At 44.9% G+C, this 23,954-nt stretch overlaps 1 protein-coding gene and 1 pseudogene across 1 annotated transcript in view; one reads left to right on the top strand and one right to left on the bottom strand.

Annotated features, from left to right (window-relative positions):
- Positions 1 to 23,954, top strand: part of ASIC2 (acid sensing ion channel subunit 2) — a 1,092,913-nt gene that overhangs the window by 637,705 nt on the left and 431,254 nt on the right. The window lies entirely within an intron of this gene.
- On the bottom strand, positions 6,653 to 7,327 carry LOC110593115 (annotated as a pseudogene).

Genomic DNA, 23,954 nt, shown 5'->3' with positions numbered 1-23,954 from the left:
GAGAGGAGAGGAGAGGAGAGGAGAGGAGAGGAAAGGAAAGGAGAGGAAAGGAAAGGAAAGGAAAGGCTCCCGATGATTTAAGCAGGGAAGACCTTTGTTGAAAGACTGGGTTGCTCAAAGAATTGCCAAGAAGACTGTAGAATAGAATCATCTTCAGAAAATTAGCCGGAATACAGGTAGGCTGTGCAGGATAGCCCATACTCAAAAGACCATTGAAAACCCTGCTTCTCCACCATTAAACCCAAGACACTGAGTTTGAGTCTGCCACCCCATCCGTAGAAACAGGATGCCGCTGCACCCCTCCACTACTGCTTCCAGAATTCCCCACCATCATTGTTTCTTGGCCACAAAGTCTGGAGTGAGTGTTTCTGATTTGTTGGACCCAGGTCCTGTGCCTGCCTCCTAACCACAAAGGTGACTGGAAAAATAAGTCATTGGACTTTTCAGCTGTTAGGGTGAGAGAGAGTCTCTTCTTCTCACCAAATTCCATACCATAGAGAAGTCCCCAAACATAGGAAGGGAATTCACATGCTAAAGAACCCCAAAATAGCAAAAACAGCCTCTATGACTAATTTGAATAATGAGAAAATGTGCTCAACATAGTGATTCAGAAATTCTGAACACCCTGGTTTTCTTTTTTTTTTTTTAATTTTTTTTTATTCTTATGTTAATCCCCATACATTACATCATTAGTTTTAGATGAAGTGTTCCATGATTCATTGTTTGTGCATAACACCCAGTGCTCCATGCAGAACGTGCCCTCCTCAGTACCCACCACCAGGCTAACCCATCCTCCCACCCCCCTCCCCTCTAGAACCCTGTTTGTTTTTCAGAGTCCATCGTCTCTCATGGTTCGTCTACCCCTCCGATTTCCCCTGCTTCATTCTTCCCCTCCCGCTACCTTCTTCTTCTTCTCTTTTTTCCTTAACATATATTGCATTATTTGTTTCAGAGGTACAGATCTGAGATTCAACAGTCTTGCACAATTCACAGCGCTTACCAGAGCACATACCCTCCCCAGTGTCTATCACCCAGTCACCCCATCCCTCCCACCCCACCCCCCACTCCAGCAACCCTCAGTTTGTTTCCTGCAATTAAGAATTCCTCATATCAGTGAGATCATATGATACATGTCTTTCTCTGTTTGACTTATTTCACTCAACATAATACCCTCCAGTTCCATCCACGTCGTTGCAAATGGCAAGATCTCATTCCTTTTGATGGCTGCATAATATTCCATTGTATATATATACCACATCTTCTTTATCCATTCATCTGTCGATGGACATCTTGGCTCTTTCCACAGTTTGGCTATTGTGGACATAACACCCTGGTTTTCTTTGTGTAAGTTCTATCTTACTGTGTGAAGATCCAAGCTAATGAAGAAGAAAAGTTGGGGGTTTGGCCTGAGTAGGAAATGCAGGATATTCCCTAATTCTTTGCATTGTTATGCACATCTTGGCCCTCCCAACCATGGGTCCGCTCTGTGTAACCATGCCTTGTTTGCCCAGGGGCTGGCACAATCCTTGAACAGCCCACACCTCCCTCCACACTGTAAAGCAATTACAGTTCTGTAAACAAATGCTTACCTTCTCCTGCCCAGCTGCTATTTAAAGGAATCTTGAAGCCAAACTCACCTTTAAAGGGAAGAATCCTAATTGTGATGGAGATATATATTGTGGTGGAAATATCACAATTACCATGAAATTTTGCGTATTGGTTATTAAGGTAAAATTCGCCTAACAATATTGAGCCACCATTATAAATATACATTTCTCATGACATTTTCTGGGACTCTCCCAGAGAGCTCCTGGTTAGAATAAAGTGGAAATGTCAAATGCAGGGAGCCCTCTACTCCGGGCCAATTTTTATTTTATTATTCAGCTCATTCTTGGCTGCCTAATAAAAGCCCATAGTTTACTCTCATGACTTCTATGTGCTCTTTGGAATAATGTCTTTAACTGTCTAAAAAGCAGAGAATATTCAGTTGGGAATTCGTGTTAGAACCAATACCCAGTGTCCTCCCAGGCAGAATTGGAATGTGGAGGTCTTAGTGACCAAGGGGGTCCCCATGGGTATGCTATCTTTTTCCTACATAGATATGTATATTAAAACATAAGCCTTTTTATTTTAAAATAAAATAAAGAAAAACACACAAAATAAATTTATAGCTTGAAAAAATATATTATCATAAGATCCTCATAACCACCACCTGGGTCAAGAAGTAGAACTTGGCCAGTGATCCCAGAAGTTGCTTCCATGTGCCCCTTTCCAGTCACAGTCTCTTCCCTTCCCCCAAAAGGAATTACATTCTGACTTTTACAGGAAACCATTCTTTATGTTTTCTCTATAGTTTTATCCCCCAAATGTGCATCTCTAGGGACCAGAATTTAGTCCTGCCTGTTTAAACACCTCGGCGTGTGTTTTAAGGCACTACAGGATGCTCTCCATCCCTCCCTGTTTCTAACAACTTACACTGTCTGGGATTTGCTGATTGCTCACTGGTCATGCAGCTCAACATGCTCCCTGTCCCCTGCATTTCCTGCAAATGGGCAACTGAGTCCAGAGGCCTGATCACACTCAGGTTTGATCCCTTTGGCCAGACCACAAGTGGTACATTAAGAGGTAACTGATGTCCTTTTTTCCTTTTATAATGCTTGCAGCCATTGATACTCAATGCCTAGAGTCAATCATTTGTTAGAGGTTACAAACAATGTTATTCTAATGTAATCACCTCTTTTCCATTTATTATTTGGAATACCTCTATCAAGAGATACTTTCCCTATAGTTTTCCCTTTAGGAAAAGCAGAATACTTGCTTGATCCATTCTCTTTCTTAATCAGATTTCAAATAATGAACTGGTTCCCTATCATCTTCCCAAGCTGACCAATTATATATACACATAAACTTTATATATTTATAAATGTGTAAGTATGATTATGAATACAAGTATTTAAATAGAAGTGATGGGTTTTAACCCATTTCTATTAACCTTACTGCAGTTCAGACAGACTCACCTTTGGTCAGTGGGAGTTAACTTTAAGTTGGCCTCCCAATCCTTTAACATGAATTTAGTGACCTTGGATAACCTTTTTGCCATCTAATATGAAAAATATTCCAGACATCTTGCATGTTTCCAGCCTCAAATCTGAAATCAGATGTTTCTCGGGGCACCTGGGTGGCTCAGTTGGTTAAGCGTCTGCCTTCAGCTTGGGTCATGATCCTGGGGTCCTGGGATTGAGCCCCACATAGGGTTCCCTGCTCAGCAGGGAGTCTGCTTCTCCCTCTCTCTCTCCCCCTCCGCCCCACTCATGTGCTCTCTCTCTCTCCCTCTGCTCTCTTTCTCAAATGAATAAATAAAATCTTAAAAAAAAGAAATGAAATCAGACACTTCTCAAGAAGCCCTGAAGCCTTCTGGTGGGAAACAATATTTCAAGACCACCATCTGTGTCCTAGAGATGCTCATTGCTACTAGTTTGGTCATGGTTTCTAGGCTTTTTCAGTGGACAGAGCTAGAAAATATATATACTACAGACACAGATCTTTCAACTCAAATTTAGAACTCCTGCATTTTACCTAATCTCTTCCCTCTTGCATCTGTATCTCTTTTCTGCCAAACTGAGTCTCCTGGTTTCTTAAGGATGCAGGAGATAATAAGATTAGAATTCCCCATGATTAATCATTTGCTTTATCTCACATTATCCACTCAATAGTCTCAGAAAAACAATACAAATGCTATTACCACAAATATGATTACTGAAAATGATTGGAAAAAACATTTGCATATGGGGCACCTGGGTGGCTCAGTGGGTTAAGCATCTGCCTTCAGCTTAGGTCGTGATCTCAGAGTCCTGGGATGGAACCCTGCATCTGGCTCCCCGCTCAGCGGGGAGCCTGCTTCTCCCTCTCCCTCTGCCCTTTCCCTCCTCCCCCATCTCGTGCTCTCTTTCAAGCTCTCTCTCTTAAATAAATAATTAAAAAAAAATTTTAAATCTGCATATGTTCCCCTCATTGTCCCCTGAACTTGTGTAATTGTATTGTATCTATATTTCCAAATCATAAAGCCTTGCAGACTATGCTGTCTGCCGTTTGGTCCTCATTCAGTCTTACTCTTATATTAGCTGTGCAGTAATGCTCACCCGCGGTCCTTCAGACCAACATCTCTGGTTATTATGCTTATCTGAAGCTTATTATCTAGTAAATCCCTCGGGAAGAGCTCCTAGGAATACCATTCCTTGAGTTCTTACATGCTGATAGTAGTTACCTGTGCCCTTTGTACACGAAAGCCAGTTTTTCTGGATAGAAAACTCCTGAATTATATTTGCTTTCCTAAGGTACCTTAAAAAACATTACTTCATTGTCTTCCAATATAAAGCATATTGTCGGAAAGTCTGATAACCTCATTTTTCTTTCCCTTATAAGCCATTTCCTCTTTTTTTTGGCTACATGCCTAAGTAATTGTCTTCTCCTTTATTATTTCCTTCTTAAAGTGCAGCAATTTTACCAGAATGTCTTGCTTTCCATCATTCAGGCTCAATTTTTCAGGTACACTGTGTGCATGTGTTCTTTCAATATGTAGGTTCAGATATTTCATTATTGTTGTTATTTCAGGAAAGTTTCCTGAAATCATAATTTCTAGTATTTGTTCTTTCCCCTGGCTTTGGTCTTGTTTTTCAGGGACCCCTATTGCTACATATAAGATAGTCCATGCCTCTTTCGGTATTTTCATTTTCTCTCAAATTCCTTTTATCTTCTTTTTTTTCCCTACTTCTTTTTAGTCTTAACAATTTTCTTCCTTTTTACTTTCTGTATCTGTAAGGCATTCTTTACTAAGTCTATTTATCGTGTTCCCTCTAGTTTGGGTCTTCATTTCTGAAATGACTTTTATCTTTTCTTTTCTTCTAACATTTTCCTGATTTGTCATGTGACTTCTGAGGTTATGATTATTACGACTCTCACTTATGTGGATGATGATGTCATTTCTTTAATGTTTTTTAGCTCATTTTGAAGTAATAAGTTGCAGATTTTTTTTTAAAGATTTTATTATTTGACAGAGAGAGACACAGTGAGAGAGGGAACAGGAGGAGTGGGAGAGGGAGAAGCAGTCTTCCTGCCGAGCAGGGAGCCCGATGCGGGGCTCGATCCCAGGACCCTGGGACCATGATCTGAGCAGAAGGCAGACGCTTAACCGACTGAGTCACCCAGGTGCCCCTAGGTTACAGTTTTGATTTGTTTTGTAGGTGTCTCTTTCTAGCATACTTTCGCCACCTATAAAGACGTTACTATGTTCCTTATTCTCTTTGTTCTAATAATAATTTTGTGTGGCTTTCACCCTCAACATTTTTATAATGTTTATTTTTAAGTAAATGCAATTTTCCTGAACTTTGTGAAGGAGGTCCTCATTCAGGGTAGCGTTTCTAACTGCACAGGGCTCTCTCTTTGGTTGCTTTTGTGTTGTATTTAAAAATATGGCAACTCATCTTCTGAGATTTCCTGGCTCTGTTCACCTACCCCATTTTTATATGGACCTTCTCTTTCTTTTGATTCTATTACTCCTCTTTACTCAGTTTTGATCCCACACCCAGCAATTTCTCATCAGTATGTGGACCCTGTTTTGGCGATGCCTGGCTGGTCAATTCTCAACATTCACAGGGTCTGAACTGCTCCATCCCTTCAGACATTGCCACAGACCCCTTGCATTCACCCACTAGTAGATTGGGCGGGACCTTCCAGTTTCTTTCTTTTTTTTTTTAAGTCATATTTTCTGTTGGTTAACTCCTACTTAGCATCTTATCTAGAATGCAATATCCCAAAAGGTACAGGGAAAAAAAATTGTTTTCTTTTTTTTTTTTTTTAAGATTTTATTTATTTATTTGAGAGAGAGAGAATGAGAGCACGAGAGGGAAGAGGGTCAGAGGGAGAAGCAGACTCCCTGCCGAGCAGGGAGCCTGATGCGGGACTCGATGCCGGGACTCCAGGATCATGACCTGAGCCGAAGGCAGTCGCTTAACCAACTGAGCCACCCAGGCGCCCCAAAAAAATTGTTTTCTAATAGAAATTAAACCCATTGTCAAAAACAGTTCTTTAAAAGTAGTTTGATTTTTTTAAAGATTTTATTTATTTGTCAGAGAGAGAGAGAGCACAAGCAGGGAGAGCGGCAGGCAGAGGGAGAAGCAGGCTCCCCACTGAGCAGGGAGCCCCATGCAGGACTCGATCCCAGGGACCTGGGATCAAGCCCCACATCGGGCTCCCTGCTCGGCGGGAAGCCTGCTTCTCCCTCTCCCACTCCCCTGCTTGTATCCCCTGTCTCGCTGTGTGTCTCTCTCTGTCAAATAAATAAATAAAATCTTAAAAAAAAAAAAAAAAAAAGAACCACAAACACCTTGCAAGCATACAATTTCCTGGCAAAATCTCTAAGTCTATAATTCTCATGAAAGGCACTTTCATTCTTTTTCAAATAAAAATTTCATAGAAAGTTTCCATCTTTTTTTGTAATCAAGTCTTCATAAATTATACAGTAACAATGTTACTTCAAGTAAAACTTTATCAAATACCCAACTTTGGCATAATTTCCTTAAATATTTTTACCTTTGAATAGAATGAAGGATGGGCATCAAGTCCTAAGCAAGCTAATCTTAAATGAAGGTCTGTTTTAGGGACTTAGAAACATTTTATCTTGTTGATCTTGTTCAAGAATCTTGAAATTTTCCAAAGGAAGACTGCTTAAGGCAGCTGGTAAAATGTATTCTGATGTGCCCTTGGGTAATATGTTCTTTGCTTCCAGATTCTTCACCAGGCATGTGGCTTTGATCCAGCCTCCTGTTGTTCTGTGTTCTTTTCATAAGCAAGTTTTCATTGTCTTGCTTAAGCCTGTTATTTCTTTTTCCAATTCAATTATCCTCTTTTTCTTTCTGCTGCCATAGGATTCTTAAAAGCCTAACAGTGTTCAAGTAGTCCTTGCTGATTACTAATGTTTGATCTTAAACTAGATGGTCCTGTTGGAGTACAACTGTTGTCTTTCTTCAAAAGATTCCTTGACTTGAGTTTCATGGACTCTCAATGGGTACAAAAATCTAAACTGGTTGGAATTGCATCCATTTTAAGTCATCGAGTTTGTCCTGTTGAGTCAAAATAGGAGACTTCAAAGTGCTTTGAACAAAGAAAAGTGTCTTCCTGGCACAAAATTGTTGCACCTAAGCAGTTGAGCCCATGCTTTTCTTCTTCCAGGATCCAGAGGAAGCCTGTGGAGGCCGATGTTCACATGCGTGTTTTGAGTAGTAACACAACCCACAGCTGCACAATTGGCCGGCCTTCCCCGGCCCCTCATTCAGCCCTGTCCTGAGCCTGTTCCAAGGCCCTTGCTGCTAGGCTTCCTTCTGACAAAGGCTGGGCAAGCGAGGCAGGGGAAGAGCCACTGAGAGGAGTCCTGGAGGCCGGTGGGAAACACCGGTGTGTGTATGGGGGGTGGGGGTGGGGTGCCACCCTTTCCTGTCTCTTTATTAATATGGCAGACTTGAGCCCTGCACAGCAGACAGTCCCAAAACTCCAGTGGGACACAAGCTGCCCCATCCCGGCCCCCAAAAGGGAGTGGGACTACCGCGTCTCTTTGGCAGCCTTCCTTGGAGCAATTACAAAGGTGTCTCTTCCCTTGCCCCCCATGACTATGAAACTCTCTCGCCTGGGCAGAACTTCCCGTTTTTCACCTGCTGTTTTCAAATTGCTACCCCACCTCCCTGCTTCCCAGGAAGCATCTGTTGGCTATTTGGGTATGATTCTTTTCTCAGCTCCATCAAGTACCTGACCATTCCCTCTGCTGCCTCCCACGTAGATGCTGAGACCACACAGGGCATGGGGTTTAGTGATTTGTCCCATTTACTTGTGTGTTTTAGGGTTCATGGGAGTAGCTCATCACCTGGTTTGCTGTCACTGTCTGTAGTTTTGGTCTCTAGTTGCTCTGTTTGTCTTACGTGGGGGAATTGCTGAAATTCAAAAACCATGTTGCTTTCATCTTTTCTAGGTATGTGTTTTTTGTTTGTTTTTATGTGAACGAACTGGCAATTATTTTCCATGAGAATCCAGATTTTTGGTTTATCTTGAGAGATTCCAGTGTCTAGTTACACTGCACCTGCATTCCCACATGGCAGCAACTGGCTGGGACTAAGCAGCAGCATCCCCCATTAGATGGATGTGGGCTTTCCTATTTGCTCTGTGCCAACCCCCTCCCTGGTTTCACTGGCCAGATGACCCATTTACACAATCTTCCTGGCCTTGCGTGCACAGAAGGCATCTACACTGTGACTCCTGTTCTAGGGCCACTGACAGGAAGTAGAAAATACCCAGGAGCCTCTTACCTTCTTACCCAGGGTTTTATGCTGGTTAACGCCTCACTCCATATAACACATTTCCCCCATAGGAATCCGGGGTTCCCTACTCCTTTTTTTAAAGATTTTTTAATTTATTCTACAGAGAGAGAGAGCATGGGGAAGGGGGAGGGAAGAAGGAGAGGGAGAGAATCTCAAGCAGACTCCACACTAAGTGCGGAGCCCCATGTGGAGTTCGATCTCACAACTGTGAGATCATGACCTGAACCAAAACCAAGAGTTGGATACTTAACCAAATGAACCACCCAGGCACCCCCCGGGGGTGCCCTACTCTTAATGCCTGTGTCCCTTCCAGATGTGTCTCTCGGAATCCCTTCTGGCATTTGGGTTTCTCCCTCCCCAGGCCAACTCCGTCCAGTTCTTAGTCCAGTAAAACACTTACAAATGCTAAGGCTGCCTATGGACACAGTTCATAAGAGAAGGCCCCGAGGCCCATCTGAGAGTCAGAAAGGTTGATTACATGGTAGCCAGTTTTAATAAGACATAGGCAGGAGACAGAAGGAAGAAACTGGCTAGTAGCCAGGGTTTCAGTGGGTCAAGCAAATCAAAGTCCTGGTTCTAGAGACGGGGCTGGAGCAATGAAGGGGAGGGTCATCCACAGTTGGTGAAAAGGAAGAGTAGGATCTGGGTATACAGCAGGGTGGGGTGATGGGAAATGGTTAATTCTGCCCACTGTGTGCCCCTCGTGTACAGCCTGGTACTCAAAGAGGTGTTGCTCGCCAGCTGCCTTTAGGCCACAATCCTAAGCTGTAGATCCAAGGAAAATGTTTAGACCCACGAGGAGATGCTTGCAATTCCCCTGAAAAGCCTCAAGCTCCTACACCTGTACATTGTACTTTCTGCTCCTCTTGTATTGACTTCCCTCCATCTTTGCCCAGGTAACAAAACACCTCAGATCTCACTTCCTCCAGAGACTTCTTGGGCCAAGTGCAGTGCCTCCTCTGGGCTATCATGGGTCCCCAAGTGCAGTACTCATCATATTCTATTATCTCTTTCCTTATTTGTTTCTACCAAGCTAAGAGCTCCTTGAGAACAGGAAGAGGATCTTACTACATTCTGTATCTCCTACACCTAGCATGTTACAGGTGCTCAAAAAAATGTCTATCAGTGCTTCTGTGCTCAGAAGGTATCACACAGATGCAGCTGGTACCAGTGCCCATTCTTAAGCGAATCACAGGACACCAGCCCAGTCACCCCCGGCATGAAGTGCTGAGAGAGCTGGGTGAGCTCACAGCATCTGCCTGTCTCATCAGCGTCTTTCATCTCCTAGGACTCCCTTTACAATCATTTTAATTACTTTATTGCAGGTTTCATCAGGGAGGTAACACGAAGGAGAGCAAAGAGACTGTCGGGCCCCTGACTTATTGTTCAGAGATGGGAACAATGTCCCGTTAACCATGGAAACTCGGGGATGCACAAAGGTTTTTGGAATCAGCTGTCATCATTGCTCATAAAGTTTTCAAAGAACATATTCAGAGGCAAGAATGGGGTCTTGGTAGAAAACACAATGGCAGGTGGGAGGAAGCAGGACAGCTGTCCATCACTCCAGTGGGGCATCCTGCACAACTTCATCCCAAACGTGTAGGACTGCAGAGAGGGTTTACAAGTCAAAGCTGTTGTCTGTAAAAGGACCTCTCTTCTCCCCTCAGCTAATGCCACTCAATTCCTTTCTATAGACCTGTATCCTTAGGGAAATTCAGGTATCCCATGGTCAGAAGCTGTGGACACTAAGGGAACCTGACTATAAGTCCACAGTGACCCAGGGCTCTGATCCACAAACTGGGTTTTTGCCTCCTCCAGGATAGAACCCTCAGCATAAACAAAGTTCTAGCTCTGGAAATTGAGGCAATACCTCGTACCTAAGCCTTCTTTGTTGACCTACCCAGTGCTCTAGTCAGTGGTTCTCAATCTTGGTTGTATATTGGAGTTATTGGAGGGTTTTAGACACACCAATGCCTGGACTTTACCCCAGACCAAAAGAATCAGAATCTCCAGGGATGGGGCTTGAGCATCAGTATTTTTAAAATCTCCTAGGAACACTGATTACCTAATGCTTTGCAACAGATCACTTAATGACTTAAAGTGATAGATAAGCATTCTCTGACAGCTTCTGTGTGTCAGGAATCTAGGAGTGGCTTAGTGGTTCTGGCTCAGGGTCCTTCATGAGGTTACAATCAAGATGTTAGCTGGGACTGGAGGACCTGTTTCCTAAGAGGTTCTCTTTCACTTGGCTGTTGGCTGGAGGCCTGGATGACTTGCCACATGAATCTCTCTATAGGGTTATTTGATCATCCTCACAACATGGCAGCTAGCTTTCCCCAGGGCAAGTGATCTAAGAGAGAGCAAGACAGAAGCCACAGTGTCTTTTGTGACCTTGCCTTAAAGTCACACTCCATTGTCTCCACAATATCCACTTGGTTACATTGAATAGGATAGTCCTATTCAGAGTGGGAGGGGCTGCCTAGGGACATGTATACCAGGAAGTAAGGCTTTTGGGGGGCCTTTTGGAAGCTGGCTATCATTGCAGGTGTCTCTAAAGTACAGCCAAGGTTGAGAATCATTGCTTCTGGTCCCTTTGGGGCTGAGGCCCTGCCTTTGTCTTGCTTAGCTCAAAGCAAACACTACAGATTTATTATGTTTATTCTCTTCACACAACAGCCAGAGTGGTTTGGGTCTTTTTAACTATAATGAATATTTTTGTACATAATTCTTTGTTCTGCTAGTAGATTATTCCCATGGGGGTAGATGCTATAACATGAAAATCCTTGTTCAAATCTCTTTTTTCCCTTGCAGGGAAGTCCAACTATTTTGTGGTTTTGTTGGTTTTTTTCCATCTCTGATTGTTTATTTTATTTTTAGCATGTGAATCTAGCCATCCCACTCTTTTCAAAATTGAGCAACGGTCTCCCGACAACCACGGGGTAAAGTCCCCAATCCTTCTCTTGGTTGATGGGCTTCTCTTGGTTGATCGGCCCTTCTCTTGCCCTCCATCCCCAGACTCATGTTACTCCACTTTGCCCCTTGCTCACTGCATTCTGGCCACACAGGTTTAACTTCAGCTCCTAAAACAGGTTACTGTGCTCCGCTCCTCAGGGCCTTTGCACAAGACCTTCCTCCAAGTCTGATTCCTATAATTTGTACTTACCCTTCAGGTATCAGCTCCCAGGCACTTCTTCAAAGAGGTCTTCCCAGGCCAGCCTAATGGGTTCTCCCATAGCACCCACTATATTTCCCTTAGAACATTTACCGCAATGTGTTCTAATGCATTTATTTGTGTGATTACTTGCTTACTTCCACTAGACTGGAAGCTCCATGAGAGCAGAGATCATATACTTTTCTCTGCTGCCCACCCCTTTAGTACCTAACACAGCATTTTGCACACAGTAGGTGCTCACGAAGGGCTTACTGAATGAATGTTTATAAAATGAAAATCAAGGCCCAGAGACATTTAGAGACATGCCCAAGGCCACCCAGGCAGGTAACAGGATACCTGTCTGGACCTGATGACAGATATGCCAAATTCAAAATCTCTACTTCATATCTAGTGTCCCTAGAATCCTCCACCCCTGTTCCTGGAATCCCATCCTATGGAGAATTGTCTACACCACCTGCTCTAAAGCTAGCTCCAAGGGCTCCCCATCAATGGAACAGACAAGTTTTTGTGGCAGGCAAGGGACGACCCCTTCACTAGAAAGTGACAGTCACCTTTGGCTGGGCTCTTATGTTGTGCTGGGGAGGGCTCTTATCAAGGTAATCCTGAGTCTGTCCACCTCAGCTCTTCTCATGTTGAACATCCATGCCTCTTGAAACAGCCCTGGGAGTTCCCATTTGGCCTTTGGGGATGCTGCCAGATGGTCTGTCCACAAAGGTGAGTGCACTGGCTGTCATTATTTAATGATCCCCAAACCAGTGAACTGTTTGTTCCTGTCACTCTCAGGGAATGTCTGGCAAAAGTGAGGGACAACTCAACAATAGCCTCAGGAAGCCTTCATGCACCCTGGGCACTAGGCCAGGTGCTCTGTGCTACTGGGGGTGGCGGGTTGCAGGATGTTGGGGACAAATAGAGAAGTGAAGTCAGAGCCCTTATCCTCCTAGCCCCTTCCAGCTCCCAAGTCCCTGGGCTGTATCTTCTACTCCCAAAACCAGCTTTGTTGGTGCCACACCTGACCCTGTCTGCTAGGGGAAGGCCAGGGTCTAAGTCTTCTACCCACCAGAATATGCCAGAATATGCCCATTCTGGGAGTCACTCCACACCTCTTCTGCTGCTGCAGAACCCATCAGCAGAATGCCTAGATAGAGGTTAATGGCAGACCTGCATATGACAGAGCCACCAAGGAAACAGACAAATTTCCACTTGGGCCAAATGGCACCTAAGCTCAGGAAAGAGTACCAACCACCCCTGCTCAGCATGTGCATGCACATACACACACATGCGTGTAAATCACAGATTCAGGCTCATTCAGTCTGGATTGCCTTTGCTCTGAGCACCTCTCCCTCACCCATGGCATTACCAGATTAATCCCAGGCACCTTACCAGAACACTATGAAGTTTGGGTTCCCATCCAAGTGGCTCCCTGACCATTGGTCTATCCCTTCCTTGGTAGGTTATTTATGAGTCTCCCCCATCTCTTCTATCTGATCAGCCTACCTGCCATTCATCTCTCAGTCCCCCTCATCCTTTAAGGCACAAATTTGGCCTCCTCCATGAAGCCCCCATTCCTGCACCTGGAAGTGATGCTTCCCTCTTCTGAATACCCATAGCATTTTAGCTCCACCTCCTCTATGACTCTTGAAACCAATTGTCTGCTTTCTAATCATGATGTTTTTGTACACATTTTAGCAACTCCTTTCCCTCAACTGTTTTATACATTTAACTGGTTTATACCTGCCTGCCTGTACTCTCCAGAGAAAATGTGCCATGATAGAGAAGTCATTGGCTTTGGTGTGTGACACAACTGAGTGGGTTTCTTCTCTCCTCCTTCTCTCCCTTCCTTTCCTCCTTTCATCAATATTTCTCAAGTCCTCTATGTGCCAGGTACTTTGCAGCACCCTAGCAAAACAATACCCAAAAGATGTTCGGCCTCTGTCCCAGTGGAGATGACAGGCTAATGGAGTTCTAATCCCCAGGCCTTGCATTACAGGCTGAGTGACCTGGCAAAGTTGTATAATCTCAAAGAGCTTCAACTCCCTTATCTACAATATCGAGTTTTATAATAATTATCTCCTGGGTGTTCTGTGATAGTTAAATGGAATAATGTATGCAAAATATCTAGCCCTTAATATATACTCAGTAAATGTGCATTTCGTCCCCATATTCCTCATTATTAGAGAGAACTCTCAAACATCATAGAGACTCAAGAGTGTATGTTGAAAGGGAGGAAGGAGGGACAAAAAGAAGGAAGGGGAAGAGGGAAGCAATCATGAAAGTTCATCGGAGAACTGTCTCTGATTGCCAGCACCCACCCTGCCCTCTTTACTTTCCCATCTGGATTGTAAAAGGGATGCTGACTGCAGCCTAGGAGAAGCAGCTCTAGAAAAGGACACCAGTTTCCCCAGTCCCTTTTCAGCTTATCCCACATGCAAATCCAGTCACAGAGCCAGGGCTAGGAACCCTTCCATGGACTAATTAACATATTTAAAAAAAATCCCTCCAGTGGTTTTCAGGGTGCCAAAAGCTGTTGCCCCCAGGCTGCCCACTGAACTTCTGCCTTCATATTTATAACCCTTGAGTTCTCTCCTTCCTGGCTTCCCAGACAGTGGTGCAGACAAAAGGACCGTTTATAACAGCTTTTCTGACAGCTGGACATTATTTAATTAAAACTTCTGGCAGCCACATAGTGTGCTGGAGGCTATTTAAAGTTCTCAATGGCAGGAGGAGAAATGGGGAAACTTACAACCCTTGGGAGGCGGGGCTGAGGGTACCTAGGGTGGGCAGTGGCCAGGGCAGACTCTCAGGTCCCTTACTGTGAAATGGCATCTCTCAGAGCCCTGACTTTTGACATTGGAGTCTCTGTGGGGAAAAAGCAGGCATGATGTTAGTCCCCCAAGGCATCTGCTTGGGGTGGGGAAGGGGAATGTTTGGAGAATCAGCAGCACCAAATTGAGCAGAGTACTCATTTTTCCAGATCAGCCACCCATATTTTTCAGAACAAGAAACTAAGGCACAGAGAGGAAAAGGAACTTGTTCAAAGCTGCATGGTAACTGCTGCAATTCTGGGGAAAGCATTTAAGTATCCTGGGCCTTATTGCTGCCTTTATGTATGAGCAAAACCTGTCTTGCTTACTTTTGCACACAGCAGCCATATACCTGCCAGTGTCATCTTGAAGGGCTGAACTGCTGCACGTGTTATTCCAGGTGTGAGCAGAAATGCAACCATGGATGCCAATGTTGGATCATCTGGTCAACCCCAGCAGGGGCAGTGGGTTTGCATTTAGCTGCTGTAGCTATAGTTTGCTGGACTTCAGGTAGCAACAGCTGGGATAAGGGGACAGGTCTCCCCCATAATAGAGCAGGAGCTAAGAAAGGCAAGTCTACCAATAGGGTGCTGTACCCTGGAAGAGGAGGAGTATAAGGCCAAGTATGAACACAAATCGTAATGACAATGACCATGATAATAGCTCCACTGATTGAAGGCTACTATCACCATCATTGCTATTACTATTAGCATATTTCCCTTTCAATATTTCTATAAAATATGTGATTTACCAGATTTTACAGATGAGGAAATAGAAGCTCAGAAAATTAACTACATGCTGAAGTTCCCTAGCCACCAGTAGGACCAGGATTCAAACCCAACTCTGTTTGATTTCAGAGTGTATCATCTTTTCACCATCTTGGTAGTTTTCAACCAGAGCTGCACACTAGAAATCAACCCTTTAAAACATGCAAGTGGGGGGGTACCTGGGTGGCTCAGTAGGTTAAGCATCCGACTCTTGATTTTGGCTCAGGTCATGATCTCAGGGTCAGGGTCGTGAGCTCAAGCCCTGAGTCAGGCTCTGTGCTATGGGGAGTCTGCTTCTCTCCCTCTCTCTTTCCCTCTGCCTTTCCCCCTGCACACTCTCTCTCTCAAATAAATAAATAAATCTTAAAAAAAAAAAAAAGACATGCAAGGGCTTCCGCCTTACTGCAGCCCAGTGAAGCCAGAATCTCTCAAGGTCAAGACCTGGAATCAGTACTTTGGAAGCGAGTCTAAGGTGTAGCCATGGTTGAGAGCACCTTGTGAGATGGCACCACACTGAGAGCTCCTGCTGGTGTGATATCACAAGTATGACTCACTCCGACTGCTACCTCCCCACTGCTGCTGAAGTTGTCCCAGATGGCCATGGCAGGCTGCTGCCTGGGGGCCAGGGCTAAGCACCACTCTGATGACATCTATCGACCCCAGTCCTCTCTGTGGCTCCCATGGTAGCCCTGATGGGGTCACCATTCTGCCTGTAGTCTCAGTTCCTGCTCCTGTCTCAAGAGGTCATCACCCCAACCTACCAAGTCTGACCACTCTGCTAATCTCTACAGCCCCTAACAGCAGGCTGATAGTATCCACTAGGATAAGTTCCTCAGGAAGCAAACTCCAGGATGGAGTTTGGCATGCAAGAAGTTTATTAGAGCATACTCTGGAGATCAGCACCTATGGAAGGTGAAGGAAGGTGGGTGCAGTGAGTCAGTGCTGAAGGAGGATCTGGGTGGCATGTCACAGCATCCACTCCAGCCCTTAGCAGTGGGATGGGTTTGCATGGGAGCTGAGGAAGGATCTTCCCCTCCAGAGAGAATGACTTTATTGGAGCTCAGCATGGAGCTGCCTTGAACAAGGCTTTCATTAACCTTGCTCTATAGTATCATTACAACCTTCCTGCCCCCCTGGGATCTTCACTTAATTTCCCTTAGGGGCTCAGCTAAAAACAATTGGAGGGTCTTGGTAGATCAGCACTCCCATTTGGCCTTCAGCAAAAGCCCTTGCATCTGGCTGCCACACCTGACTCTCTCTCCCACAGTGGCACTCTAGAGGGCTACAGAGCAACTTTATTCCCCTTCTTTCTTTTTGGTTTTACCAGCATTTGGGAGTTAGTCACCAGCTCCAACAGTTGTCATTGTTACAGCCTCAGGAACCAAGATAGGAGTTACCTGCCTTCCTGAGCTCACAGTGAAGTGGGGAAGATAAAAACAGAAACTTGCAATAAAATTGCCATATTGCCATGAAAATGGCATGCACACAGAATGGCTGCAGTCAGAGAAGGGAGTGATTTTCTCTATCTCGAGGCAGGGCAGGGGGAGGCTGCCATGTTAGAAAGAATTAAGGAAGACACTGGAATCCTGGAGAAGATTTCAAAGAAGCAGTAGATATTTGCCCAGCAGATGTGATGGGGAGAGCATTCCAGGAGGGGGTCTGTGCAAAGTCTGAGGACTGAACCATAGCATGTTAGCAAGCAGTGTGTGCTCCTGGATATTGTGGGGGAGGGGGGTGGACTGGGGGGTTCAGGAGAGGAAATTGGAAAGATAGGCAAGGGCAGAAAATGGAGGTCCCTATACCCATGCAAAGGAATTTGGATGTCACCCTGAAGGTAATGTGTCCCCACTGAAGAGTTTTCAGCATGGGCTGTCATGTCTTTATAATGTATGACATAATAAAAAGGAACCTCTGTCCTGTTTTTGCCTAATCTATCTTCTGTTCTCTGGACCTGCCATAAGCTTAAAAAGAAACCTCACTTTTACCTTCTATTGTTCTTAATTTCTCTTTGCCTATCTCGGATTGAGTATAAATAAATAAACCCATCAGGCTCTACCAACTCTTCCCCCACGTCCCCCATTTATGGTTGTTGGGGCTTCTTCACAGAGCAACTGATTCACAGGCTCAAAGAATGTCACACTAGAAGGGTCCTGGGAAACAATCTCCTAACCCCCATCTCCTGGCTTCCCTTTAAGGAGGAAGGTTCTGACCCCTGCAGAGGGGAAATAACTTATCCAAGTGCACACAGATGATAAGGACATGGATGGGACTTGCCCAATGTTTCTTTTCCATATATCAGGTCAGCTTATTATGTTCCTGTTCCAGAAAGAAAAGTCAGTCCCGAACAAAACCGTGCCATTGGGGATTTTGTCTTCCAAGCCCTCCCCCTAAAATCTCTTCAACTGTGACCCTTCCTCCCCACTACAGTTCTTTCATATAATCCCGAGCACACAGACCCTTCCTGTTGACCAAGACACATTCCAGAACCCTACCCTCCTCTGCTCTCTAGGAGAAACCTCTCTGCTTTTCTTTATACCTTCTTGCTCCCTCAAAATGACACAGTCCCATGTTCCATTCCCTCTATTATATTAGTGATTTCCAAGGAAAAATAGAAATTTCCCTAAACTAAAAGGTAAAAGATAGTGTCCCAATTCAGCCACTTCCTCTGACATTGTGCAAACACCTTTATTTCCCCCTGTGTAGCTAAGGTTCATTTAAAAAATTTCTTCAACATCTCTTTTAGCTCTGCTACTCTGAGATTCTGATATATCCAATGACTTGATGGAGCAAGCTCTGTCGAGCTTAAAAGAGTAGATTATGTGTGTCTCTTCCTAACTTCCATTTTGTATGGGGAGCTTGAAGGCAGCCATGGTGGGAATACTTACGCCATGGAAATTGGCAAATGTTACAAATCCAGTCATGGGGGTTTGTGAGGGAGCTGGTTTATTAGTACCCCCACTGAATCTATTCGCTTACCTCAGTCAAAAGTGTCTGCATTCTCACAAAGACTTCTGAAAGCAAATGATACTGTAACCCAAAAGAAAGGATTTCTAATGGGAAAGCAAGCAGATGAGGAGGCACAATGTGATTGTCCGTTTCCTGTTCTGTATCTTTGGCTCCCATTCCTGTTCTGTATCTTCCTCCCGTTGTTCTCTCTGCCTGGAATTCCACACCCTGTTCATCCATCTTCAGGTCTCAAAATTCTACTACCAATACCTTTCAAACCAGCTCTGTAAAATCTTCTCCAGTTCCCTAGTGAAGGTTAAATTTTCCCTCGGACTTGTAGAATAAGTATGTCAATACATTTTGCTTCCCACCTGGACAGTAAGTTCCCCCAAAGCATGAACTGTATCTTTAACACTTCCTTCCGGAGTTGGGCTAGCAGGGTGTGCAGCAAACAATGTGTGTTCAATAAGTATCTGGGGCAATGAGAGGCTCAGCATTTGGCAGATGTGCAAAAAGCATATGCTTCCTTTTTATTATACACTATTTTTGCTGGGAATAGAGTACAAGCTTACCATAATGAATTTAAATGATGCAAAAGTGTATGTAAAGAAAACCAAGCCTTCTTCCTTCTCCATTCCTTATTCCCTCACCACCATCCCCAACCCAAGGTAAAGCAGTATTGACAGTCTTATGTATATCTTTCCATAAATAGTCTAAACATACACAAACCTCTATGTCTGTCAATAGACCTTTGTATTTTGCACAAATGAAAGCACGGTGTTCTGGAGGGTTTCTTTCTTAATATGTCTCAAAGATAGTTTCATCTCACCATAACCTCATTCTTTTTCAAGACTGCGTGGTAGTCTATCATACAGATAGATCATGTGTTATGTAACTAGTCTTCTGCTTTACCTACCTGTACCAGTATATCTGTAGCGGTGGCGGGGGAGCCTAAAAATGAAATTTCTGGATCAAAGAGTAGGTATGTCTTTAATTTTGATAGATGTTGCTGCATTTTCTTCCAAACACATAAAGACCTGAATGCCATTATTTCTCTAGTGGTCTTTATCTGCTCCTTCATTCTTACCCATTACTCACTTCCACCTTTTCTGGCATTAAAACTGCTGTCATTATTTTAACAATCATTCTACCGAGCACCTGAAGGAGACAGAGCTGATTAGCTTTGTGCTGCCATAGCATGGGTTTGGACAAATCACTCATTCCTCAGATGAACAAAGCCCCAGCCTCAGTGGGTGTACTTCTTGACATTACCTCTTTTGAGCACACCCAGTTCAAGCTGTTTGAGCTGATTCCTATCATTGCCTATAGATTAGTAGCCAAGATAGGGAGGAGACCCAGCACAAGTTTATCACCTATCTTTGCCCCTCCCTCCAGGACAAGGAGGAGAGAGACCAATGGATGCAACAAGGCTACCCCATCTTTCTCTGGTAGGCAAGGCATAAGCACCCTCTGTTTCCCATGTCCCTGTCTTTTTTACTTCTTTATTTTCTAAGGTAGGTATTCACTTTAGTTCTAGATGGTACCCTTCAAGAGGTATAGAGAAACTGAAGATTATGATGAAGTTTGGTGCTATCTAGATGGTGTGAAGCCAGAGGCTTAGGAATTCCTGAATCCTTCCCTCCTGATATCCCCTCATCTAGGGAGTTATTCCCAAAGAAGAATAACAAGATAAGCAAGGGACATTCTTTTCATAGTTGGACAAGTCTTCAATTCCCCTGGCATAGGATTTCTCTAGTTAGTCATGCCTCAGTCACACACACACACACACACACACACACACACACACACAGAGGCATGCCAATAGCTTCTGATTCTAAGATGGCTGATCCGACAAAGTAGGCCTGACCTGGTTGTAGACACGGAGGAAGCAGAACAGAGAAAGCATGGTTAAGTCTGTCCTGAGTAGTCTAACCCTGCCTGGACACCTTACTTCCTGGGGCTAGACTGCAAAGGGGAGATGACACTTGTACTTATGGTGTGAGCTCTTCACCTACAGTGGCCCTACCCACTGGTCAAACATGGCCCAATGATCATCCTGGATCCTGAATTGTCAACCCTCCCTTCTTGGGTGTGAGTTAAGAAGGAAATGAGCAGAGGGGTAGAAATGTTGGAATGAGCCTGCACAGGCTCCCTCCTGAACCACCTACTTGACAAAGGGATTTAAACGTGTGTCCTGTGAGGTACATGTCCCTGATCTCAACAGACTTATTTATCTGTGCATCCCCAGCACCTAGCATGAAAGAGCCTACTGAGGAGACGTAGCCTGGAGGAAAGAAGTCTCAAAGAGAATGAGGTTACTTTCTTTCTGCTGAAGGCTGTTAAAAAAACAAAATTCGACCAGTAAATTTGAAGATCTAACTGATTTGTTAAGTGATTCATGAATCAGAAATCCCACTTAGCAAGCAGAGGAGCTCCAAGGAGCTGTACAAAATGGAAGATTTTTAGAAGAAAGAGGGTAGGGCAAGAAGTTATTAGCAGATGAAAAGAAAGGATTGTTTCAGGCAAGGTCACCTTCCCTTAGGGTGAAGAACAAGGGGTCTGATATGCTGATTACCTCATCTTCCTTTGGGTAGGAGGAGGTGGAGGAGGTGCTTTCCAGATGGTGTGAAGCCAGGGTCCGATGACCTCATTGGTGCTGATCAGAAAATTCGGATGGATTGGCTTAATACTCTGTTCCTAGAGAGGCTGAAACTGCAATTAAGTCTTGGTTTGCCATCCTGAAGCAAGTGACCCCACCTCGGGCCTGTGGTTTTCTTTTTACCAAGGCCATTGAGAAGAGGAAATGGATGTGTTCTGTGTGTTTTGTTTTGTTTTGTTTTGTTTTTTAAGATTTATTTATTTGAGAGAGAGTAAGTGAGAGAGAGAGCATGAGCGGGGTGGAGGGCTAGTGGGAGAGAGAGAAACAGATGCCCTGCCGAGCAGGGAGCCCGATGCAGGGCTTGATCCCAGGACCCCGGGATCACGACCCAAGCCAAAGGCAGACGCTTAACAACTGAGCCACCCAAGCGCCCCTGTTCTGTGTGGGTTTTTTTTTTTAAATTTTTTTTATTGCTATGTTAATCACCATACTGTTCTGTGTGTTTTTAAAGCTATTCTTGATCCAGTGGGTAGAATTTGCAGAGAGGCAGATGTCAATTCAGTATACAAAAATGCTTTCAACAGACAGATTATTCCAAACAGGGGATCATCTGCTTTGAGAAGTCGTGATTTCCCCATCACCAGAAGCATTCAAATATAGGAACAATACATCCTAGCAGGGATTCAAGGATTAGAGGTTTGGACTAGTTTTAAGGTTTTAAGATTTCACAACCCCTGGGAATTAAAGATTTTATGAATTGTCCCCGCCTGCCTAAGAAAATTATGCTTTATGCTCTCAAACACCCTGTCACTTTGGCATCTGCTTTAGCCTGAGTGTGTTCTAGGTCTATCTGTGGCAGCCAGAGGAAATGCATAACCCTGTAGAGAACTGTTCTCCATCCAAGGAATACCCATTCTCCAAAAAGAGGCCTGGGATCTTTCCTTCCTTCCTTCCTTCCTTCCTTCCTTCCTTCCTTCCTTCCTTCCTTCCTTCCTTCCTTTCTTTCTTCTTTTCTTTCTTTCTTTCTTCCTTCCTTCCTTCCTATCTTCTTTCTTTCTTTCTTTCTTTCTTCCTTCTTTCCTTCCTTCCTTCCTTCCTTCCTTCCCTCCCTCCCTTTGGCAAAGCAGAACCAGGGTTGAGCCATTAAAGTGCCTGCTCGTTTCAGAGCTTGCTCACTGTCTAGTGCAGGCAGGGAGGCAGCTGTGGCATATTGGTTAGAACCCAAATAAATATTTTATCTCTGGCCTCAGCAGAGGGGGAAAAATGGGCCTTTCAGAGATGAATGGGCAGTGGGGCTTCCTATTGGCAGTGCCGTCTATTTAGAAGAGAAGGGGAACCTGTCATTCACCCGGGTCATTAATCTTGAAGCCCGAACCACTCCAAACTCAGGTCCCCTAGAGTCAGAATTTGATAAATGGCAAAATAAACTCAGCATGTGCAGATGAATGAGGGGGGGCCCCAGCTATTAAAAAGCCATTGCCATCTTCCTGCAACTGCACAGCCCCACCATCCTCAGCTGCCTGTGTGGGCAAGGTGTCCAGCGGGGCTCACAGACGGGCACCTGCCATAATTAGCAGTTCGTCCCTGGCCCCAAAGCCTGGCTTGCTTCCCAGCCCCCATCGCCCCTGTCAGAGGCTGTCCTCCAGGAGTCACGAGACCCTCCAAATTAAAACAGAATAATCAAACAGCAAAGATGAAGCCCCTGGGAGAAGACAGAGATTGGTGATGCCAAGAGCTAGTTATTCACTGGCAAGGACCCCGGAGCGCAAATGGAAAAAAGAGTAAGTGAGGACGTCGACTGGTATGACAAACAGTCCAAGCTTGGTCCATTTGTGCAGTGAGGGGAGGACAATGAGAAAATTAATGAATTGTGCTTCCATTAAGACTTCCAAGTCCTGCCTTGATTTTGGCCTCAGAAAATGGGTATGTGAGTTACCTCTGGAGCAATGCCATCTCCAAATGCATTGCATGAGTTTGAGCAGGCAGTTGGGGCTCAGCAGACTCTCAGGTGCTAACAGCAAGTGCAAAGCAGAAGTTATCCCGTCCACAAGCCAACAGTGCGCCTGGAGGGTCTGCCTGACAGAGTGCGGACAGCTGCGCCCCACTGTGCACACTAGCTAGAAGTGGCCTCGTGTCACTATGGAAATAATTTTCCTTATTGAATGCAGCTCGCCCCACAGGGCCCACACGGGTTCCAGCTGGAACAGGAAGGAGCACAGGCTTCTCCTCAAATATCCTGGGCTTTCCGTCAAGTCCCAAAATGAGGTGCAACCTCAGTATCTTGGGGATGAAATGTGATCAGAATCTTTCTTTCTCTTCCACCCACTTCCTTCTCTCTTCTACTATTCCTTACCTAAGTCTCTCTCTCTCTCTGCCTCTCCCTCTTTCTCTGTCTCTTCTTCTCAATCCCTGTCTGTCTTTTTCCCTCCAGGATGTCGTATGAGCCCCCTGCAGCCCCCACCACACTGGCTGCTGCAGGCGTGAGATTAATGGTCAGTGAGGGGCACTTGGACCACCTGGAACTGAAGAAACTCTCTATCCTCTGTCTCTGTCTCCCTCACTCAGAGGAATGCAAGGGCACTCAAATGAAAGTCATATTTCCTAGTCCAAGCCCATCCTGTTTTCGCTGAGCCCCACAGAGAGTAAGTGACTTGCCCAAAGTCACAGAGTAAAATCAGAGCAGGTAAAGGAAAAGTTGAGATTCGACTCCCAAGTCCTCAGAGAGTGGTCTGAGGGAGAAAGAGCCAAAAATGGAGAGGGGCCAGAGGAGAGAAAGTCTTTGAAATCTGCTTGATTGAGGGCATATCTGGGACATTAAAGACATCATTTTCAGGGATAGAGTGGGGACTGGTGTGATAGTGATGGAACCAAATTAAAATGTAAAAGAGAAACGTGTTTGGCATCCTCAGTGTAAATGGACTTTGACAAGGACTGGATTGCTCCCCCTCAGAGAGTCCTGAGAAGTCCCTGCCCTTAGATTCACCATAGCCTCAGGGGGGCACAGGAGCCCCAGGACTAACAGAGGAAGGGGAGAACCCCCCTCCCTCCCCATGGCAGACTCTTCCTTCTCAGGGAGATCCAGATCAAGCCCAGACTGCAGCCCCTGAGGTGGGAGCAGGAAGGAATTATCCCAAGGGACACCTTGCGCGTGGCTCCACACCTCCTCCCCTCCCTGTGGGCACTGCCAGCCAGCCAACCTAGAAACACCCCCTTCCTCCTCCTCCCCATCCAAACTGTCCCCACATCCTCTCTGCTCTACCCACCAGATTCTCCCAGAGCTGCTGCCTCCAGTCTCCTGGCTGCCAC

Source organism: Neomonachus schauinslandi, chromosome 15, assembly GCF_002201575.2.
Source record: "Neomonachus schauinslandi chromosome 15, ASM220157v2, whole genome shotgun sequence".
NCBI lineage: Eukaryota > Metazoa > Chordata > Mammalia > Carnivora > Phocidae > Neomonachus > Neomonachus schauinslandi.
This window is presented reverse-complemented; position numbering and strand designations above follow the sequence as displayed.